Raw genomic sequence first — 20,422 nt, forward strand, 5'->3', positions numbered from 1 at the left:
GCACCACATGTTCTGACCGCCGCTCTGCCGCCCCCTGGCTTGAGGGATGTGCTGCCGCCTGAAGCAAAGTGCTCAACTTGCTTCATGATAGCAGCGCCCCTGTTAGTTATAGACAGTCTGGCACCAATCCACAAAGTCAGAATCCATCGTTCTATATTCCTCCTCCGCCCAGCCCCCCACAATGACCTCTACAATCACTGAGTCATCTGAGAATTTTTGGAGGTGACAAAAGTCTGATTTATACTGAAAGTCAGCTGTATATAAGGTAAAGAGGAAAGGGTGACAGCATTGTACCCTGGGGGACTCCAACACTGCTCTGCACACTGCCAGATACCACCTCTCCCATCCTTACAAACTGCAGTCTGTCTGTCAGGTAGTCACTTATCCAGTTCACCATCCCCTCATCCACTGCCATATCAGTCAACTTATTACGTAGTAAGGGCAGCAGTAAAGTATTGAAAGCACTTGAGAAGTTGAAGAACATGGCACGCACTACAGTTCCATCATAGTCCAAGAATGAATGTAGCAGACACACTACAGCATCATCCACCCCTAATGTCTGCTGATACGCAAAATGTATGGGGTCAGTAAAAGCCCTCACCCTCAGACACAAGTAGGCGAGTATTATTCTCTCCAAGGACTTCATAGCATGAGATGTTAAGGCCACTGGATAATAGTCTTGTAGGGAAGTTGGAAAACTGGTCTTAGGAACTGGCACCAGGCAGGTGGTTTTCCACAGTTCTGGTACACCCTGTGATTGAAGGTTCCAGATAAACAGGTGTTGGAAGACAGTACACAGTTGGTTTGCATACACTCTGAGGACATGTGGGTTGAGGCCATCAGACCCAGCTGCTTTGCCAATAACTAGTCTACTAAACTGTAAACCTATTCAATGGCACATATATTTAATTCATCTGCTGTGTTTAATCATTGCTGCTGTAAGGTTATCTCACTTAGGCTAGTTTTGCACTAGCATTTAGCTGGACTGCGGAGGGATGCGGCCTTACTCTGTAAAGCCCCGCCCCCTGCCGCCACCTATGGCTGCATGCAGTGTATGCACCCTATCTTTAACATTGGGTGGGCAGGCTATGCCGCTTTATGCAGATGCCTCCACATGCGACATTGATGATGCGACAACCTGCGCCGAACGCAACAAGTTGCAATTTTGTGCAAATGCCGCACCGTCAAAACGACGCATGTGGTGGCATCCGCATACAGTGGCATGCCTGCATACCCAATGTTAAAGATAGGGTGCGCATGCCGCATGCAGCTGTAGATGGAGCTGAATGAAGAGGAGCGGCAATGGGCAGGGCTTCAGAGAAGAAGTCCGCATCCCTCCGCAGCCCGGTTAAACACTAGTATGAAACTAGCCTTACATTTACAGTTTATGATCCATGTTGAGCTGCAAGATTGTTTGTCCCTGCAGTTTATTGTCTCCTGCTGTCTTAAGTTAGTTGATTGATTGCTAACGAGCTAAATTAGGGTTAGATCTAAGAACATACCTCCTATACATTTAGACAGAGTTAAGAGTAAGCACTTGTGCAGATTTTATTGAAGTGCCATGTGTTAAACATGACAGTTCGATAGGGCAGGAGACAGGTAAGGCATGCAAGACAATCAAAGAAACTTGGTTCCAAGTCATTTGCATTATAAAATATATTTACCATATGTATTTGTGTCATTTACCTTCTAGCTCATGCAATCACTCACATCTACCGCCCTTTTACATACTCTGTGCAGTCTGATCCATGTTAGCCCCTCTCTCCTCTCTACTATGCACAGTTCTCCCTCTCTTTTCACAATGTTAAACCGCACTGATCCATTCACTCCCACAATACAACACAAAAATCGCTCTCACAAATCACTTAACCATCTGCTCACCCTCTCTAGTCTCCTTCTCCTAGTTGCAGAAGATATATGGCAAAACCCCAGACCTTCTAGTAGTAGTAAGTTTAACCCCTCCCCTGCTACCTTCAGAAAACCCCACAAATCTCATTAATGTTCCTTGCATGCCTTCAGTCTCTTTTAACTTTCCCCTCTGGAATTCACGGTCAGCATGTAATAAACTCTACTATAGCCATGACTTTTTCTTTTCAAATTCCCTTAACCTTCTGGCTCACTGAAACTTAGATCCAGAAGCCGAATACCCCTACTGCTGTTGCTCTCTCATTTGTTGGCCTTCATTTTTCACATACCTCCAGACCTGACAACAGACAAGGTGGAGGTGCTGTTCTTCTCCAGTCAGCAAAATGTACTTTTCAGGTTATCCCCCAAGCACCATCACTAATCTTCCCTTCTTTTGAGGTTCACGCTGTCAGACTCAACAGCCCCTTCTCCCTGCAAGTGATGTTTGTGTATCGCCTTCCGGGAGCTTTGCGTCATTTCCTGGATTACTTTGCATCCTGGCTTTCACAGTTCCTATCCTGTGACATCCCCACCCTCATCATGAGTGACTAAAACATAACCATTGTTGATCCCCTCTTCCCATCAGCCACTCACCTTTTATCTCTAACTTCCTTTTTCAGCCTTTCACAAGTAGCGCTGGCATCTCTGCTCTATCCCTGTCCTCCTCTCCCCTGTCAGGGACGTTGACTTACTCACTGCCCTGGCTCTTGGCTCATGCTTCCTCCTGCAGTCTCCAAGGGGCTTAGCACATCTTCCAGATCCCGAGGTACAAAAGGCACCGCCACCTGTTGGGAGTTGCCTGAGGATGGAACCAGAAAAGGTGTCTACTGTTTTGAAGTGGGCCCTATCCTGATGGTCTGAAAGCAATCCAGCGGTTTCTGGTATTCTCTAATTACTGCCGCCAGTTCATATCACATTTTACGTCTTGGACCTCTCCAAATTCTGCTCTGACCTGAAAATTTGCTAATCCTAGGGTATGGTCTCTCGAGGCTGAAAGCACCCTTTCTCACAAAACAGGCCTGCTCTTCAACTCAAGTTCTGCACAGACCTGACAGTAATAAGCAATTCCTATTGGAAGTGGATGCTTCTTCCTCTGGGGCCAGTGCGGTTCTTACTCAGAAGTCTTTTAATGGATGTAAGATGTATGATGATCTGCAGTTTCTTTTCCAAAGCTTACTCGGCTCATGAACACAACTACTCGAATAACAATAGAGACCTGTAGCCAATAAAATTGGCTTTAAAAGAGTGGCACTTTCAACTTGAAGGAATGGTTCTACAGTAATTATTTACACTGACTACAAGAACTTAGCTTACCTGCAGTCCACACTGCGGCTAAATCTGCCCCAGCAAGGGGGTCATTGTTCTTCACCTGCTTTGATTTTGTTCTCCATTTCAGTCTGGCAGACAAGAACATCAAGGCAGATGCTCTTCCTAGGACCTTTCTCTCTTGTGACTGAGAGGAAGAGCCTCAACACATCATTGAGTCCTCCAAGATGCTACTGTCACTTCAGTGGACTTGTCTCAGGTTCCAACCAGGAGGACCTTCCTTGCGGAACTAGACAGGAAGCGGCTTCTTCAGTGAGGTCACTTATGTAAATATCAGCACATTTACATCTTCTTTACTCCTATTTTGTGTTCCCGCTCACATAGGTATTTAGTACAGTATTATACAGATTTTTTTTTGTACTATAATAGGAAGCAATAGTGCATAATACATATATGAGATTAACCATAGTCCTCATGGCAGCCTCCAGCTTTCAAAATTAGTAGAAGGGGAGTGCTCAACCATGGACGTGTGGCGCTCGGAAGAAAAAAATCAATCAAAAATATAATATAACCTCGGCACTCAAAAAATGCTGCAAGAATTTTTATTATACATAGACCCAATAGAGTTCAGATACTAAATAAGTCGATGTTTCGGCCTATACTATGGCCTTTTTCAAGAAGTATCTGTATTAGAACATAATAAAAATGAAATTAACAAAATGGCAATATTAAAACAATAATTAACACAAAAACATCAGAAAATGCTAAATATGAGTACAATATTCATGAGTACATATTTGTGAACAAGTGTAAAGGATATAGAGGATGACCATTTATGTAGGAAGCCATCATAATACGAGAATAAAACATAGCAGAAGTATAAAAATAGTTCCTAGAGGAAGGAGAAAAAAGATGGTAGTTAATATGGTGATAAATAATAGAGCATGAACCGTGTGTATATAACTAAGAAGATATATATCAACAAGTATAGGGAGAATGAATACATGAAAGAAAAGGACCAAAGGATTTGTGGTAAAAAGAAAAGAATAAAAAATAGGGGAAAAGGAGAAAAAGGAGAAAAAAGAGAAAAAGGGAAAAAGTGGAAAAAACGATAACTGAAGTGAATAAATAAAAAAAATAAAAAAGTAAGAAAAGGAAAAAAATTAAAAATTAAAAAATTAAAAAATAAAAAATGAAAAAAATTAAAAAGAAAAAATAAAAATGAAAAAAAGAATGAAAAAAGTTATTGAAACAGAGAAAAAAGATGGGAAAAAGGTAAGAACAAATATGAAGAAGATGGTAATTATGGTGGAAAACAAAAGAAAATAGCAAATGAATATGAAGGACAAAAGACAATACAAGGAGAAATGGTAATTGGGTATATATTGAAGTAACATAATGGAAATACCTGGAGACGAAGGGGTCAATGGGTGCTGGATGCCCTGTTCAGGGAGCCTGAGACAAGCTCACACCAAGAGATATACTCAAACCAGGAAATGCTTGGAAAAGAGAAAATAAAGTAAAATAACAGTGACTCAAAGTAGAAGTAAGAATACCACATGGAAAGGAGGATGAGAGAAAAATACCTAGAAGTGTGGATGCAAGCTGCGTCCCATGTGCTGCTCGTTGTCGGCATGGGTGCAGGCAGTGACAGGAAAAGGCGCCTTATAAGTGCCATCAGACAAGGCACTTTCGGATATGATGTCGGTGTCGGCCGGGTGCCGAGTGCACAGGTGCGAGACTCATTCTCTGTAGGAATGAGTGCACAGGCGTGGTGAAAGCTAGGTTTAGGGAAGAAAATAGCTGGTGCACCTGCGTGTGACATGCTGGCAGAGACATAATAAGACTATCACAGCCGTGCGCTTGTGTGTTCACAAAACAGGTTGCCATAAAAAGTGCAGATAGAAACCCAACGTTTCGACCCTCCCGGGCCTTATTCATGGGGTTACTACGGTGTCAAGAAAACAGATTTAGACCTGGCAACATAAACAAGGATAAAAACAATGATAAAGCATGTGAATAAACTGAAATATATACAAGTTTATATACACCAATACATGGAATATAAATAGGCAAACAAACGATATCTACACATATTTACAAAAAGAGGAGCCAGAGATGGTAGGAGACAATCCCTATAAAAAAGTGTCTGCCATATCTGTTCACGGAGGTACCTATCAGGAATAGGGCTGAGGTATAAGCTAGTTACCTTGATGCACGCTAGGATACATATGTAGGTGGCAGGCATAGGGTAGGAAGGCAAATCCCTTGGTATATAGGCTGTCGCTGTGGTGGATAATGAAATAGCAGAGTTATATACGGATGGAATATATATATATATATATATATATATATATATATATATATACAGTGGGGCAAAAAAGTATTTAGTCACTCAGCAATAGTGCAAGTTCCACCACTTAAAAAGATGAGAGGCGTCTGTAATTTACATCATAGGTAGACCTCAACTATGGGAGACAAACTGAGAAAAAAAAATCCAGAAAATCACATTGTCTGTTTTTTTTAACAATTTATTTGCATATTATGGTGGAAAATAAGTATTTGGTCAGAAACAAAATTTCATCTCAATACTTTGTAATATATCCTTTGTTGGCAATAACAGAGGTCAAACGTTTTCTGTAAGTCTTCACAAGGTTGCCACACACTGTTGTTGGTATGTTGGCCCATTCCTCCATGCAGATCTCCTCTAGAGCAGTGTTGTTTTTGGCTTTTCGCTTGGCAACACAGACTTTCAACTCCCTCCAAAGGTTTTCTATAGGGTTGAGATCTGGAGACTGGCTAGGCCACTCCAGGACCTTGAAATGCTTCTTACGAAGCCACTCCTTCGATGCCCTGGCGGTGTGCTTTGGATCATTGTCATGTTGAAAGAACCAGCCACGTTTCATCTTCAATGCCCTTGCTGATGGAAGGAGGTTTGCACTCAAAATCTCACGATACATGGCCCCATTCATTCTTTCATGTACCCGGATCAGTCGTCCTGGCCCCTTTGCAGAGAAACAGCCCCAAAGCATGATGTTTCCACCACCATGCTTTACAGTAGGTATGGTGTTTGATGGATGCAACTCAGTATTCTTTTTCCTCCAAACACGACAAGTTGTGTTTCTACCAAACAGTTCCAGTTTGGTTTCATCAGACCATAGGACATTCTCCCAAAACTCCTCTGGATCATCCAAATGCTCTCTAGCAAACTTCAAACGGGCCCGGACATGTACTGGCTTAAGCAGTGGGACACGTCTGGCACTGCAGGATCTGAGTCCATGGTGGCGTAGTGTGTTACTTATGGTAGGCCTTGTTACATTGGTCCCAGCTCTCTGCAGTTCATTCACTAGGTCCCCCCGCGTGGTTCTGGGATTTTTGCTCACCGTTCTTGTGATCATTCTGACCCCACGGGGTGGGATTTTGCGTGGAGCCCCAGATCGATGGAGATTATCAGTGGTCTTGTATGTCTTCCATTTTCTAATTATTGCTCCCACTGTTGATTTCTTCACTCCAAGCTGGTTGGCTATTGCAGATTCAGTCTTCCCAGCCTGGTGCAGGGCTACAATTTTGTTTCTGGTGTCCTTTGACAGCTCTTTGGTCTTCACCATAGTGGAATTTGGAGTCAGACTGTTTGAGGGTGTGCACAGGTGTCTTTTTATACTGATAACAAGTTTAAACAGGTGCAATTACTAAAGGTAATGAGTGGAGGAAAGAGGAGACTCTTAAAGAAGAAGTTACAGGTCTGTGAGAGCCAGAAATCTTGATTGTTTGTTTCTGACCAAATACTTATTTTCCACCATAATATGCAAATAAATTGTTAAAAAAACAGACAATGTGATTTTCTGGATTTTTTTTTCTCAGTTTGTCTCCCATAGTTGAGGTCTACCTATGATGTAAATTACAGACGCCTCTCATCTTTTAAAGTGGGGGAACTTGCACTATTGCTGACTGACTAAATACTTTTTTGCCCCACTGTATATATATATATATGCACATATAGAGGGCGCACTGAGACATCCAGATAGGACCCAAATAATAATCCCTACTATATTTCAGGGGGCATGACTGCAAGGATGTACACAGAGGGGGTGGTAGAATAGTTGTCCACAAATGATATCGGTGTAGTCAGAAAGTTAGTGTCATTACCTTAACCTGGAACAGGCTGGGAATATGCTGTTTTGTAATGCAAAGCGATAGTGGCACACAGAGGCTGTGACATCCGTAGTGGGCCTGTTAAAGATATATAAGGGTGCAGTCTAAAGGGTACTGTAAGGCAATAGTGGTACAATGTAATGGGTGGGCTGGAGGTGGACCAAGCAGAGTACCTGTGTATAGCTGGATGACCCGTGTGGGCAGTGCTCCTGAGGCTTGTAGTGACGTGAATGGAGGGTGCTGGATGAGCGGCGCTCCTGCGCCCTGCTGCTGCAGCATGTGAGGGAACTGGGAGCTGCTCAGTTTAAATGCTGTAGCCGGCATAGCTGCACCGGAAATGAGCCCCTTAAAACCGGAAGTGACGCAGCGCTCTGTGTCAGAGACACCGTGCATGCTCAGTAGGTGCTGGGTGCTCATGTGGGCAGCAGAATGCCAGGAGTTAGGCGTCCCTGTCTGTAGTCACATGCACCAATAGGGCTGCTTGTCAGCGTCTGCATGAATCTATGTGGCCACTAGTGAAACCACACAGGCAGGACCGTTTTAGATGTCTGTACATATCAGACTGTACCAACTCGTGCAAGTCATTGTAGCTATAAGCATTATTGTGCATTTATGTATGTTTTAGTGTGTAAGCCTGGGGACATAATGCTGGACCCTGTGGTGATATGGGTGGCTGTGCACATAGGGTTATTAAAGGAGCCCGTGTGCAACCATATGCGGTCACACAGATATATATATGCACGCCTGTGTGAGAAACAGGAGAGAAACCAGAGAAAAAGGAGGCCTCCAGCTTTCAGTCACAGAGGTGCAGTCGGTTTGGCTTCAGTCACCGCACAGTATACAGTGGGGCAAAAAAGTATTTAGTCAGTCAGCAATAGTGCAAGTTCCACCACTTAAAAAGATGAGAGGCGTCTGTAATTTACATCATAGGTAGACCTCAACTATGGGAGACAAACTGAGAAAAAAAAATCCAGAAAATCACATTGTCTGTTTTTTTAACAATTTATTTGCATATTATGGTGGAAAATAAGTATTTGGTCAGAAACAAAATTTCATCTCAATACTTTGTAATATATCCTTTGTTGGCAATGACAGAGGTCAAACGTTTTCTGTAAGTCTTCACAAGGTTGCCACACACTGTTGTTGGTATGTTGGCCCATTCCTCCATGCAGATCTCCTCTAGAGCAGTGATGTTTTTTGGCTTTTCGCTTGGCAACACGGACTTTCAACTCCCTCCAAAGGTTTTCTATAGGGTTGAGATCTGGAGACTGGCTAGGCCACTCCAGGACCTTGAAATGCTTCTTACGAAGCCACTCCTTCGTTGCCCTGGCGGTGTGCTTTGGATCATTGTCATGTTGAAAGACCCAGCCATGTTTCATCTTCAATGCCCTTGCTGATGGAAGGAGGTTTGCACTCAAAATCTCACGATACATGGCCCCATTCATTCTTTCATGTACCCGGATTAGTCGTCCTGGCCCCTTTGCAGAGAAACAGCCCCAAAGCATGATGTTTCCACCACCATGCTTTACAGTAGGTATGGTGTTTGATGGATGCAACTCAGTATTCTTTTTCCTCCAAACACGACAAGTTGTGTTTCTACCAAACAGTTCCAGTTTGGTTTCATCAGACCATAGGACATTCTCCCCAAACTCTTCTGGATCATCCAAATGCTCTCTAGCAAACTTCAGACGGGCCCGGACATGTACTGGCTTAAGCAGTGGGACATGTCTGGCACTGCAGGATCTGAGTCCATGGTGGCGTAGTGTGTTACTTATGGTAGGCCTTGTTACATTGGTCCCAGCTCTCTGCAGTTCATTCACTAGGTCCCCCCGCGTAGTTCTGGGATTTTTGCTCACCGTTCTTGTGATCATTCTGACGCCACGGGGTGGGATTTTGCGTGGAGCCCCAGATCGAGGGAGATTATCAGTGGTCTTGTATGTCTTCCATTTTCTAATTATTGCTCCCACTGTTGATTTCTTCACTCCAAGCTGGTTGGCTATTGCAGATTCAGTCTTCCCAGCCTGGTGCAGGGCTACAATTTTGTTTCTGGTGTCCTTTGACAGCTCTTTGGTCTTCACCATAGTGGAGTTTGGAGTCAGACTGTTTGAGGGTGTGCACAGGTGTCTTTTTATACTGATAACAAGTTTAAACAGGTGCCATTACTACAGGTAATGAGTGGAGGAAAGAGGAGACTCTTAAAGAAGAAGTTACAGGTCTGTGAGAGCCAGAAATCTTGATTGTTTGTTTCTGACCAAATACTTATTTTCCACCATAATATGCAAATAAATTGTTAAAAAAAACAGACAATGTGATTTTCTGGATTTTTTTTTCTCAGTTTGTCTCCCATAGTTGTGGTCTACCTATGATGTAAATTACAGACGCCTCTCATCTTTCTAAGTGGTGGAACTTGCACTATTGCTGACTGACTAAATACTTTTTTGCCCCACTGTATATTGAGCAGCGGCTGTACCCATGCACCAGCACTGATTGACCGCCAACTCAGCAGTTCATCAGAGCTAAGCTGGTTGACACTCAGTGCCGAGGTAGGTTAAACCCGCCGCTCACTCTATACTGAGCATTGACTAAATCTATAACAGCCGAACATTTATGACTGAAAGCCCAATGCTGCCAGGAATAAAGTTAATTTCCTCGCTGTAGGCAGGATTTTATCACAGCTTAAGAATGCTATTAACCTGCAGAGAAACCTCATATATACAGGTTAATAGCGTTTTGTGACCTGACAGTTTCCCTTTAAATAACTCGGTGGCGCAGTGGTTAGCACAGCAGCCTTGCAGCGCTGGAGTCCTGGGTTCAAACCCCATCAAGGACAACATCTGCAAAGAGTTTGTATGTTCTCTCCGTGTTTGCGTGGGTTTCCTCCGGGTACTCCGGTTTCCTCCCACATTCCAAAGACATACCGATAGGGATTCTAGATTGTCAGCCCCAACGGGGACAGTGATGATGGTGTGTGCAGACTGTGAAGCGCTGCGGAATATGTTAGCGCTATATAAAAATAAAGATTATTATTATTATTAAATAACTCGCCCCTAATTTGATGGCTGGAACTACTTCTCTTTGATGAGGTGTGTGACATTAGGTGGTATTGATGATATTGCTACTCGCAACTGCTTTCCATCACAAAGGAGAAACTAAGACTCTGTTATATACATCACATAGGAGACATTAAAACTAGTAATGAGCGATTTTACTAGTTGCTCGGGTTTTCCCGAGCACGCTCTGGTGGTCTCCGAGTATTTGTTAGTGCTCGAAGATTTAGTTTTTGTCGACCCAGCTGCATGATTTATGGCTGCTAGCCAGCCTGAGTACATGTGAGGGTTGACTAGTTGCTAAGGAATCCCCACATGTATTCAAACTATCTTGCAGCTGTAAATCATTCAGCTGTGGTGAGGAAAACTAAATCTCCGAGCACTAACAAATACTCGGAGATCACCTGAGCTTGCTCGGAAACATCCGAGCAACGAGTATCACTAATTAAATCTAATGTACATATGCATAGAATACACTGAGACTGATGTATACTGTACACATCAAATATGAGACACAGACTGATGTACAGTTAAGTCCATAGGATACGCTGAGCCCGATGCATGCTTGTAAATGGGAGGAGTTTCAGACCAGACTGGCTGCAATGGTGTGAGTGGAACAGAGAGCAGCAACTTCTCCCACAAAGAACCTCATGACACTGATAGCTAGAGGGTGCTTTTAAGAGGTTAAAGAGCTGATGGAAAGAAATTTGTTGGTGGCCACACAAAATGATATTGCGAGTGGGACATTCCCCACCCCTGTCCCAGGCCGATATTCCACATCTTTGTAAACATGTCCATTAACGTAGAAATCAATAAATAAAAAGCTTGCAATTTCTGAGAGGGAAACACACAAAAACGCTTATGAAATACTCAGAGAAAAAACAGACATCTCTGTGACATTTTTGTAGCCTTCCAATTGACCTCTATTGTAAAGGATGAAGCAACTTCTTAGTGGAAAATGCTTCAAGAATGGTCCGGTCTTTTTTCAATAGAAAAAGAATGAGCAGAAAGGGTATTTAAAGCATTTTTGAGTGATTTTTCAAGCTTCGAGGAAACATTTTGAAGAGTTTTTCAAGTGGTCTTAAAAATTTTTGGCTAATGCATTTTTCATAGAATTTTGTTTGTAAAGTACTTTGGCATGTTTGCCATCAGGAGACGCTTCATCGAATTGACACGCATTTTCTTTTCTCCCACCAGGCATTTTCAAACTAGATGCAGAAGAAAACTGCTCAAAAGAGTGGACATATGAACAGCAAGTCATTTTATAATAAAATTGAATATGATGAGTTTTTCTATCTTTTTTTAGTAATTTTTTAGGCATCTATTGGGGTAGACTAATTTCAAAAGATTTCTAGAAAGAAAACACTGTGTAGATTGATAAGCAACCTGACGCTGAAACATACAATAGCAGACAATATGTTGGAGAAATAATGATTTTTTTAATTTTCTACTATCCCGGTGGATGCTGTCTTTTCGTGAAGACGATTTGGAGTAGTCAATTTTGGTAAGACTACAGGACTAGGTTAAATACTTAATTTGCCAGAATCCAAAGTATGAAAATGCCACACAGATGTTGATATACAAAAAAACCCTGTTTGGGAGAGAAGAACAGACAAATCGCGGCGCCCTAAGTGCGTAAACACAATATTATAGTCTTTAAAGGGTGCACAATTTTATGCACTCACCTGATAAAAGACTAAAATGGCTTTAGATCGTGTATCCTCCAAATTCCCTCTGAGATATTTTTCAATATACAGGGCTTGCAGCTTGCCTCGGATGGATCCAAGTGAGAGAGCCAGAGTAAGGCTCACACAGGATGAGTAGTTCAAGAAAAGCACATCCAGCCCATGAATGGCAGCGCTTCCCAGGACTCACATTCAAAGATGATATTTCATATTTTTTTATTTCATAACTTAAAATAGAAGAGATACAACGCGTTTCGGATACAGTACTGTGTTTTTATGATACCTGAAGAAGGATATATACTGTATCCGAAACGCGTTGTATCTCTTCTATTTTAAGTTATGAATTAAAAAAATATGAAATATCATCTTTGAATGTGAGTCCTGGGAAGCGCTGCCATTCATGGGCTGGATGTGCTTTTCTTGAACAACACAGATGTTGAGTGAGTCATACTAGATGTTTCACTTGATGGACAACAGAACACTATAGGCTGAAAAATTATAATCTTTCCAAAATATTACACAAAAATTCTCTAGATCTAATTTTAAATACCAACCCCCTGAGCGCTTCTGTAGCTGATTTCTTCTTCCAACCTCAAGTCACACATTCATTCGTCACGCGTCAGAGTGATGCATTTGCTCAAATGCTTTTGTATTTTAGGATGTGTTAAGGAAATTTTTAAATATGTGAAAAGATAAAAAAATCTGTGAAGGTATAAATAACTTGCCTAAACAAAGTGCTGGAAAATTATTGAGCAATGTGTCCATACATGACTTAGCACAAATACCATAAAAAACATATTTCTCTCTATAATTTCAATACTTTTATATCTTCACTATGAGTATTTATTCATTTTATTAGAATTGTGCCATTTAACTGCAGATATGGAGCAAACTTAAAAAAATAAAATTAACCTTTTCAGGATGCAAGCAGTTTTCACTCTCTCACTTTCCATATCCACTTTCCTACATTTTTTATTGTTCCTTTGATTAAGCTATATGATGTTTTCTTTTTGCGTAAAAAGTTGTATGCTTTAGCACCGTTTTGGTTACATGTAGGTTATTTTTTTGTTTATTTTATTTTCCTTTTTGTAGAAGAATGCAATACTTTAACCATGCATCATATGTTGTTCATTAGCTTTTTTTATAGTGTGATTTGTAGTGATCAGTAGAGACGAGAGAACTTGTTCGGAAAACATTTGCCAATCTCAAATTCAGCTGGAACATAGCACATTTGGATTTGTGTTCGGTTTCCCGAGCATTTTTCCTTAAAGTAAGCAAAATTCGGTCACAGTTGGTAAATGACCGTGTTTCCACTAATGCTTTTGTATTCACTTTATTTAGGAAAGTGGTGCTGTATGTTGGGCATGTTTTATGAGGGTTGGGGGTGTGTCTAGTAGAGATCAGCAAATCTTTTAAGGTTTCGGTCAATTAGCTGAACTTTTAGACGTTCGCTGAACATGTTCGCCGAACAGTTCCATGTACGTACGCGAACCCCATTAAATTAAATAGGAGGTCAAACCAAACGTATACGCAACACCTTAAGGGGTGACAAAAAAAATCCCAATCAGCTAAAATTAGGGACAGACACCATGAAAAGTGGCATCGGTTGAACCACAGTACAAATGTATTAATGTCACAGCAGCAATCAGCCATGGGCCATGCATGAGGTATCAGGGTCTGAGCCAGCTTCAGCTTCATGCAGCACCATTGGTAGAAAAATGTAAGGAAAGTAACACAGGTTGATGACTGATTAACTAACTCACAGTAGAATATTTTATATCGGCACAGAAGCAGTCAGCCATGGGCCATACATGAGGTATCAGGGTCTGGGTCAGCATTTACAGCATTGAAATTAAGTTTGAATGAAGACCTGGTGGTCAAGGGAGCAGTGTAAGCCTTCTCATGTAACAGTTCCAATTTTTCTTTTTCCCAGCCACACTCAGGTGGCACAAACATTAATTTTATACAGTACTATTGGTAGAAAAATGTAAGGAAAGTAACACAGGTAGTTGAGTGAAAGTAAGTGCAGGTCTGCCTGTCTGGGAGCCCTACTTCTACATGCAAAGCCCACACAACTTGAATTCTCCACATTTCAAAAAATAATTGTCACACACCATAAAAGTGCCATCAATTTCCACAGAGTAGAAACAGAGTAATAGGCATCTGACAAACCTTCTACTACAGGCAACCCACCAGATGAATCTGAAGAGATTACAGGCACGGCGCACTCTTTTTCTCACTTAATATTATGTGTATTAATTTCAACAACCAATCAGGGTGCAGAAACCATCCACAACATCATGACACAAGGTCTTTTGTGATTGGTTGCCGAAGTCACATGTCTCTAGCCATATATAAATCGGACATGTTGTTTTGCTGGCATCATTTGTTCAGTGTCACAGTGCAGAGAGTTTGCTCCTGCTCTTCTGCTGGTGCTGCTGAAAGTTAACTTGTCCTGAGCTAAATTGATCTTCTAGCATAAAAGTAGTGTGAAAAACTGTGTGGCAGTCTCCAGAAGTACCATTAGCTACTACAAATCATTTGTGCGAAAATTGTGTTTCAGTGGCAAATCAGAAGGCCAGATTTCCACATAAAAATCGTTACGCATAATATAGTGGTGCAGCCATGAGGCACAATTAGCTTCTCCAAATCATTTCTGCTAAACCTGTGTTTCAATGACAATTAAGAAGGCCAAATTTCCACGTAGAAATTGTTAGACCTAACATAGTGTTGCAGCCATGAGGCCAACTTAGCTTCAGCAAATCGTTCGTGCTAGAACTGTGTTTCAGTGGCAAATCAGAAGGCCAGATTTCCACTTAAAAATTGTTAGGCCTAATATAGTGTTGCAACCAAAAGGCCCAATTAGCTACTGCTTAATCGTTCGTGCTAAAACTGTGTTTCGGTGGCAAATAAAATGGCCAGATTTCCACTTAAAAATCAATAGGTCTAATCCAAATCGTTTGTGCTAAAACTGTGTTTTGGTGGCAAATCAGAAGTCCAGATTTCTACATAACAATTGTTAGGCCTAATATAGCATTGCAGCCAAGAGGCCCAATTAGCTACTCCAAATTGTTTGTGCTAAAACTGTGTTTCATTGGCCGGCCTACTCGACTCCCTTTCTTTGGCAGTCGCACAGCGGTACGCCTTGTAGATGAGGCTCAGAAAGAGCATGTGCTACAGTAGATGGAAAGTGCTGCATCAAGTGGCCTCTCCTCCTCTTCCTCCACATTAACGCCACACACAGCAATCCTCAGATGAGGTACCCCAATCACCTTTGTTTCCCTACATGTCAAAAGTTTCCAAATGCCCAACTGACTGTGGGGAACCTCAGAAGGACCATTCTGAAGAGCTAATCACACATTGTATTCCATAGGCATCAGAGATCTGCTTCCATGAATCACAGAATCCAGAGGAGGAAAGCATCTGCATCAATGTCCAAAATGTTTTCATGTTGGATCTAGGGCTGGACAAAGTAGGGTCTGAGAAAAATGTAGACCCTCATTACCAAATGTTTACCACCATGTGTGGAGGTGATCCTGATGAGACTCAGATACCAGAGGCGCACGTGGACTGTACAGTTGTGTCAAGGCAGGAAGAAAAAGGGTGACTCTCAGGGTGAGGTATGTGTGAACAAACAGAGAGGATGATGATGAGGTTGTAGCTCTCACTCGGTGTGAACCCAGAGGCAAGCAGCTGAGTAGCTCAGCAGAGGAGGTGGAGGAGGAAGAAGATGAGGAAGTTAAGTTGCGGCTTCCCACACAGACACCCAATAATGCAAACAATTCAAGCACTGCATCATGAGCTCCAACTCTGGCTGTGTCCAGCTCTGGTCACAAGTGTACAGTTCGCAGGGGCAGCAGGGATTGTCTAGCCTAGGCGTTTTTTTGACACTGCAGAGGATGACCCAACACAAGTTATCTGTCAAATTTGCAAAAAAAAACAGTAGAGTTAAAAATTGCAATAATTTGACAACAACATCCATGAATTGGCACATTAGCGATCAACATGCCTTAGTGTGGGAATCTCACTGAGCTAAAATGTGCACTAGAGGACTTCACCAACCACCGGCTGTCCCATAAACCCTATCTACTGCTTCTAGTCTTCTCACACAGGTCTCTGGCCGCAGAAACTACAATTGTTTACTGAATTGGACTGGAATTGACTGGAAGGTAACATAATACCAACCACTACAATGTTTCGGTTTCTTTTCTCTTTCACCCCCATACTACTTTCCTTCTTACAATCTCCTGCAATCCCTCCACCTAGTAAAGAACTAGTCATTTCTTCATCCATCCTCCCCAGCCATCTCACCTCCTGCTCAGAACTGTTCCTCCACATACAATCCTTTTTCTCCAGACACATACGGCCGCATCATGTCCTAACCTGCTCCCACCTTCTAACGCTCTGTCTGCTACTCCTCATTGCTGGCGACATATCCCCAAATCCCGGCCCTCCCCAACTCATCCCCACACTCGTTTCTAACCCCCTGCCACGATCCTCTGCACGTTTTCCCAACCATGACAACCTCATACCCATTCATCCAGCCCCCTCTCCCCCAGTCCTCCTACCTGGAGCACTATGGAACGCATGCTCCATCTGCAACAAACTGACATTTATCCATGACCTCTTCATCACCAAAAAACTCTCCTTCCTCGGCCTCACTGAAACCTGGCTCACCCCCTCTGACTCGGCCTCTCCTGCTGCGCTCTCCTATGGCGGATTCCACCTCTCTCACAGCCCTCGCCCCAGCAACAAACGTGGTGGAGGAGTTGGCGTCCTCCTGTCCGACACCTGCTCCTTCACTCCAATCCCGCTACCACCCTCCGTTACTCTTCCCTTGATAGAGGTGCACTCTGTCCACATCTATTCCCCCTCCAACCTCCAGCTGGCTGTCATCTACCGCCACCAGAACTAGCCATCTCCACCTTTCTCGACCACTTCACCACCTGGCTACTTCATTTCCTCTCTGTCGACATCTCCACTATCATCATGGGTGATTTCAATATCCCCATTGACACTTCCACCTCAGCTGCCTCTAAATTTCTATCACTGACTGCCTCCTTTGGCCTCACTCAATGGTCCTCTGAGGCCACTCACAAAGATGGCCACACGCTGGACCTCATCTTCACCCGCCTCTGCTCCCTTACTAATCTCATTAACACACCCCTCCCCCTGTCTGACCACAACCTACTGACATTCTCTTCCCTCTCCCCTCCTAATGTGCTACCCCCACTCCACAAACTCCCTTGCAGAAATCTCAAACATCTCAACTTACAATCACTCTCGGAGTCCCTTCTCCCTCTCACAGACATAACTTCCCTTCAAGACACAGATGCTGCTGCCACTTTTTATAACACCACAATAACAGCAACACTCAATGCAGCTGCCCCGCTCATGCATAGTAAAACTTGTACAATCAACAGGCAGCCCTGGCTGACCAGCCTGACCAAAGAATTGAGACGGGCTTCCAGGATTGCCGAGCGGAGATGGAAACAATCCCGCTCTGCTGACCACTTCACTGCATACAAGCAGTCCCTCGCCAGCTTCAAGTCTGCGCTCACTGCTGCAAAGCAAACTTACTTCTCATCTCTCATATCCTCCCTGTCTCACAACCCTAAACAGCTTTTCAACACTTTCAATTCTCTACTCCGTCCCCCAGCACCTCCCCCCTCATTTCTGCTGAAGACTTCGCCCCTTTCTTTAAACAGAAGATTGATACGATCAGAGAAAGTTTTGGCCCACAGCGCCCACTGCCCCTCTTAGCTGCTCAACCCTGCTCCTCCAAAACCAGCTTCTCCACCATGACAGAAGATCAGCTCTCCACCCTTCTGTTAAGATCACACCTCACCACCTGCACGCTTGACCCGCTCCCGTCCCACCTCATCCCTAACCTTTCCACGGTCTTCATCCCAACCCTAACGCACCTCTTCAACCTCTCACTCACAACAGGTGTCTTCCCCTCATCCTTCAAGCATGCCAAGATCACACCCATCCTCAAAAAGCCCTCCCTCGAACCATCCTCTGTGTCTAGCTATCGCCCGATATCTCTTCTCTCTTATGCCTCCAAATTGCTGGAGCAACACGTCCATCTTGAACTGTCCTCCCACCTCTCCTCCTGCTCCCTCTTTGATCGGTTACAATCAGGCTTCCGTTCCCATCACTCAACTGAAACTGCCCTAACTAAAGTCACCAATGACCTACTAAGGCTGGTTTCACATTTTTGGGGTTTTTTTTTTGCGTTTTTGTGCAAAAAAATGCAAAAAAAGCATGCTTTTTCCCTCTATACTTAACATTAAAAACGCATGCATTTTTTGGATGCGTTTTGATGCGTTTTTGCAACGCATGCGTTTTTTCTCTGCATGCGTTGTGTTGCAGAAATGCAACATGTAGTAATTTTAGCTGCGTTTTTTTGCCGCAAAAAAAGCATGCGTTTTTTTGCGGCAAAAAAACCTATTGAGGTCTATGTAAACGCATGCGTTTTTAAGCACATGCGTTTGCATGCGTTTTTATAGAAAAACACAAGAATACACACTGATAAGCCACCCCAAACCCTAACCCTAAGGGATCCTAACCCTAACCCTAAGGGTTAGGGTTAGGATCCCTAGGGTTAGGGTTAGGGCTAGGGTTAGGGTTAGAGTTTGGGTTAGGGTTAGAGTTTGTGTTAGGGTTAGGGTTAGAGTTTGTGTTTTAGGGTTAGGGTTAGAGTTTGTGTTAGAGTTTGTGTTAGAGTTTGTGTTAGGGTTAGGGTTAGAGTTTGGGTTAGGGTTAGAGTTTGGGTTAGGGTTAGAGTTTGTGTTTTAGGTTAGGGTTAGGGTTAGAGTTTGTGTTAGAGTTTGTGTTAGAGTTTGTGTTAGAGTTTGTGTTAGAGTTTGTGTTAGGGTTAGAGTTTGGGTAAGGGTTAGGGTTAGAGTTTGTGTTTTAGGGTTAGGGTTAGGGTTAGAGTTTGGGTTAGGGTTAGAATTAGAGTTTGGGTTAGGGTAAGGGTTAGAGTTTGTGTTTTAGGGTTAGGGTTAGGGTTAGAGTTTGTGTTAGAGTTTGTGTTAGGGTTAGGGTTAGAGTTTGTGTTAGAGTTTGTGTTAGAGTTTGTGTTAGGGTTAGAGTTTGGGTAAGGGTTAGGGTTAGAGTTTGTGTTTTAGGGTTAAGGTTAGGGTTAGAGTTTGGGTTAGGGTTAGAGTTTGTGTTTTAGGGTTAGGGTTAGAGTTTGTGTTAGAGTTTGTGTTAGAGTCTGTGTTAGAGTTTGTGTTAGGGTTAGAGTTTGGGTTATGGTTAGGGTTAGAGTTTGTGTTTTAGACTTAGGGTTAGGGTTAGAGTTTGTTAGAGTTTGTTTAAGAGTTTGTGTTAGGGTTAGGGTTAGGGTTAGAGTTTGGGTTAGAGTTTGGGTTAGAGTTTGTTTTAGGGTTAGGGTTAGAGTTTGTGTTTTAGGGTTAGGGTTAGAGTTTGTGTTAGAGTTTGTGTTAGGGTTAGGGTTAGAGTTTGTGTTAGGGTTAGGGTTAGAGTTTGGGCTAGGGTTAGGGTTAGAGTTTGTGTTTTAGGGTTAGGGTTAGGGTTAGAGTTTGTGTTAGAGTTTGTGTTAGGGTTAGGTTTAGGGTTAGAGTTTGGGTCAGGATTAGAGTTTGTGTTTTAGGGTTAGGATTAGAGTTTGGATTAGGGTTAGAGTTTGTGTTTTAGGGTTAGGGTTAGAGTTTGTGTTAGAGTTTGTGTTAGGTTTAGGGTTAGGGTTAGGGTTAGAGTTTGGGTTAGGGTTAGGGTTAGAGTTTGTGTTTTAGGGTTAGGGTTAGGATCCCTAGGGCTACTAGGGATCCTAACCCTAACCCTAACCCTAGGTATTTCTGTTTATAGTGGGTTTTCTAGTTGATTTTGATGATTGGCAGCTGTCACACACTTCTCATCATGCGTTTCAAAAACGCAAACGCAGGAAAAAACGCTTGTAAACGCATCAAAATGCCGTGTTTGCGTTAAAAGATGCAAAAACGCATGCGCCTAAAAATGCAGCGTTTAAACGCGTTTAAACACGTTTTTGCACCAAATGCGTTTGCGTTTAAAATGCTGCAGATCAAAAAGCAAGTGTGAAACCAGCCTTACTGCCAGGAGCAAGCGACACTACTCTGTCCTCCTTCTCCTGGACCTGTCTTCTGCCTTTGACACTGTGGACCACTCCCTTTTTCTACAAATCCTCTCATCTCTTGGCATCACAAACTTGGCCCTTTTCTGGATCTCGTCATATCTGACAGACCGAACATTCAGTGTCTCCCTCCCCCACACCACCTCCTCACTTCACCCCTTGTCAGTCGGTGTTCCTCAAGGCTCTGTTCTAGGACCCCTACTCTTCTCCATCTGCACTTTCGGCCTGGGACAGCTCATAGAATC

Source organism: Ranitomeya imitator, chromosome 4 (genome assembly GCF_032444005.1).
Source record: "Ranitomeya imitator isolate aRanImi1 chromosome 4, aRanImi1.pri, whole genome shotgun sequence".
In the NCBI taxonomy this organism is placed as follows: domain Eukaryota; kingdom Metazoa; phylum Chordata; class Amphibia; order Anura; family Dendrobatidae; genus Ranitomeya; species Ranitomeya imitator.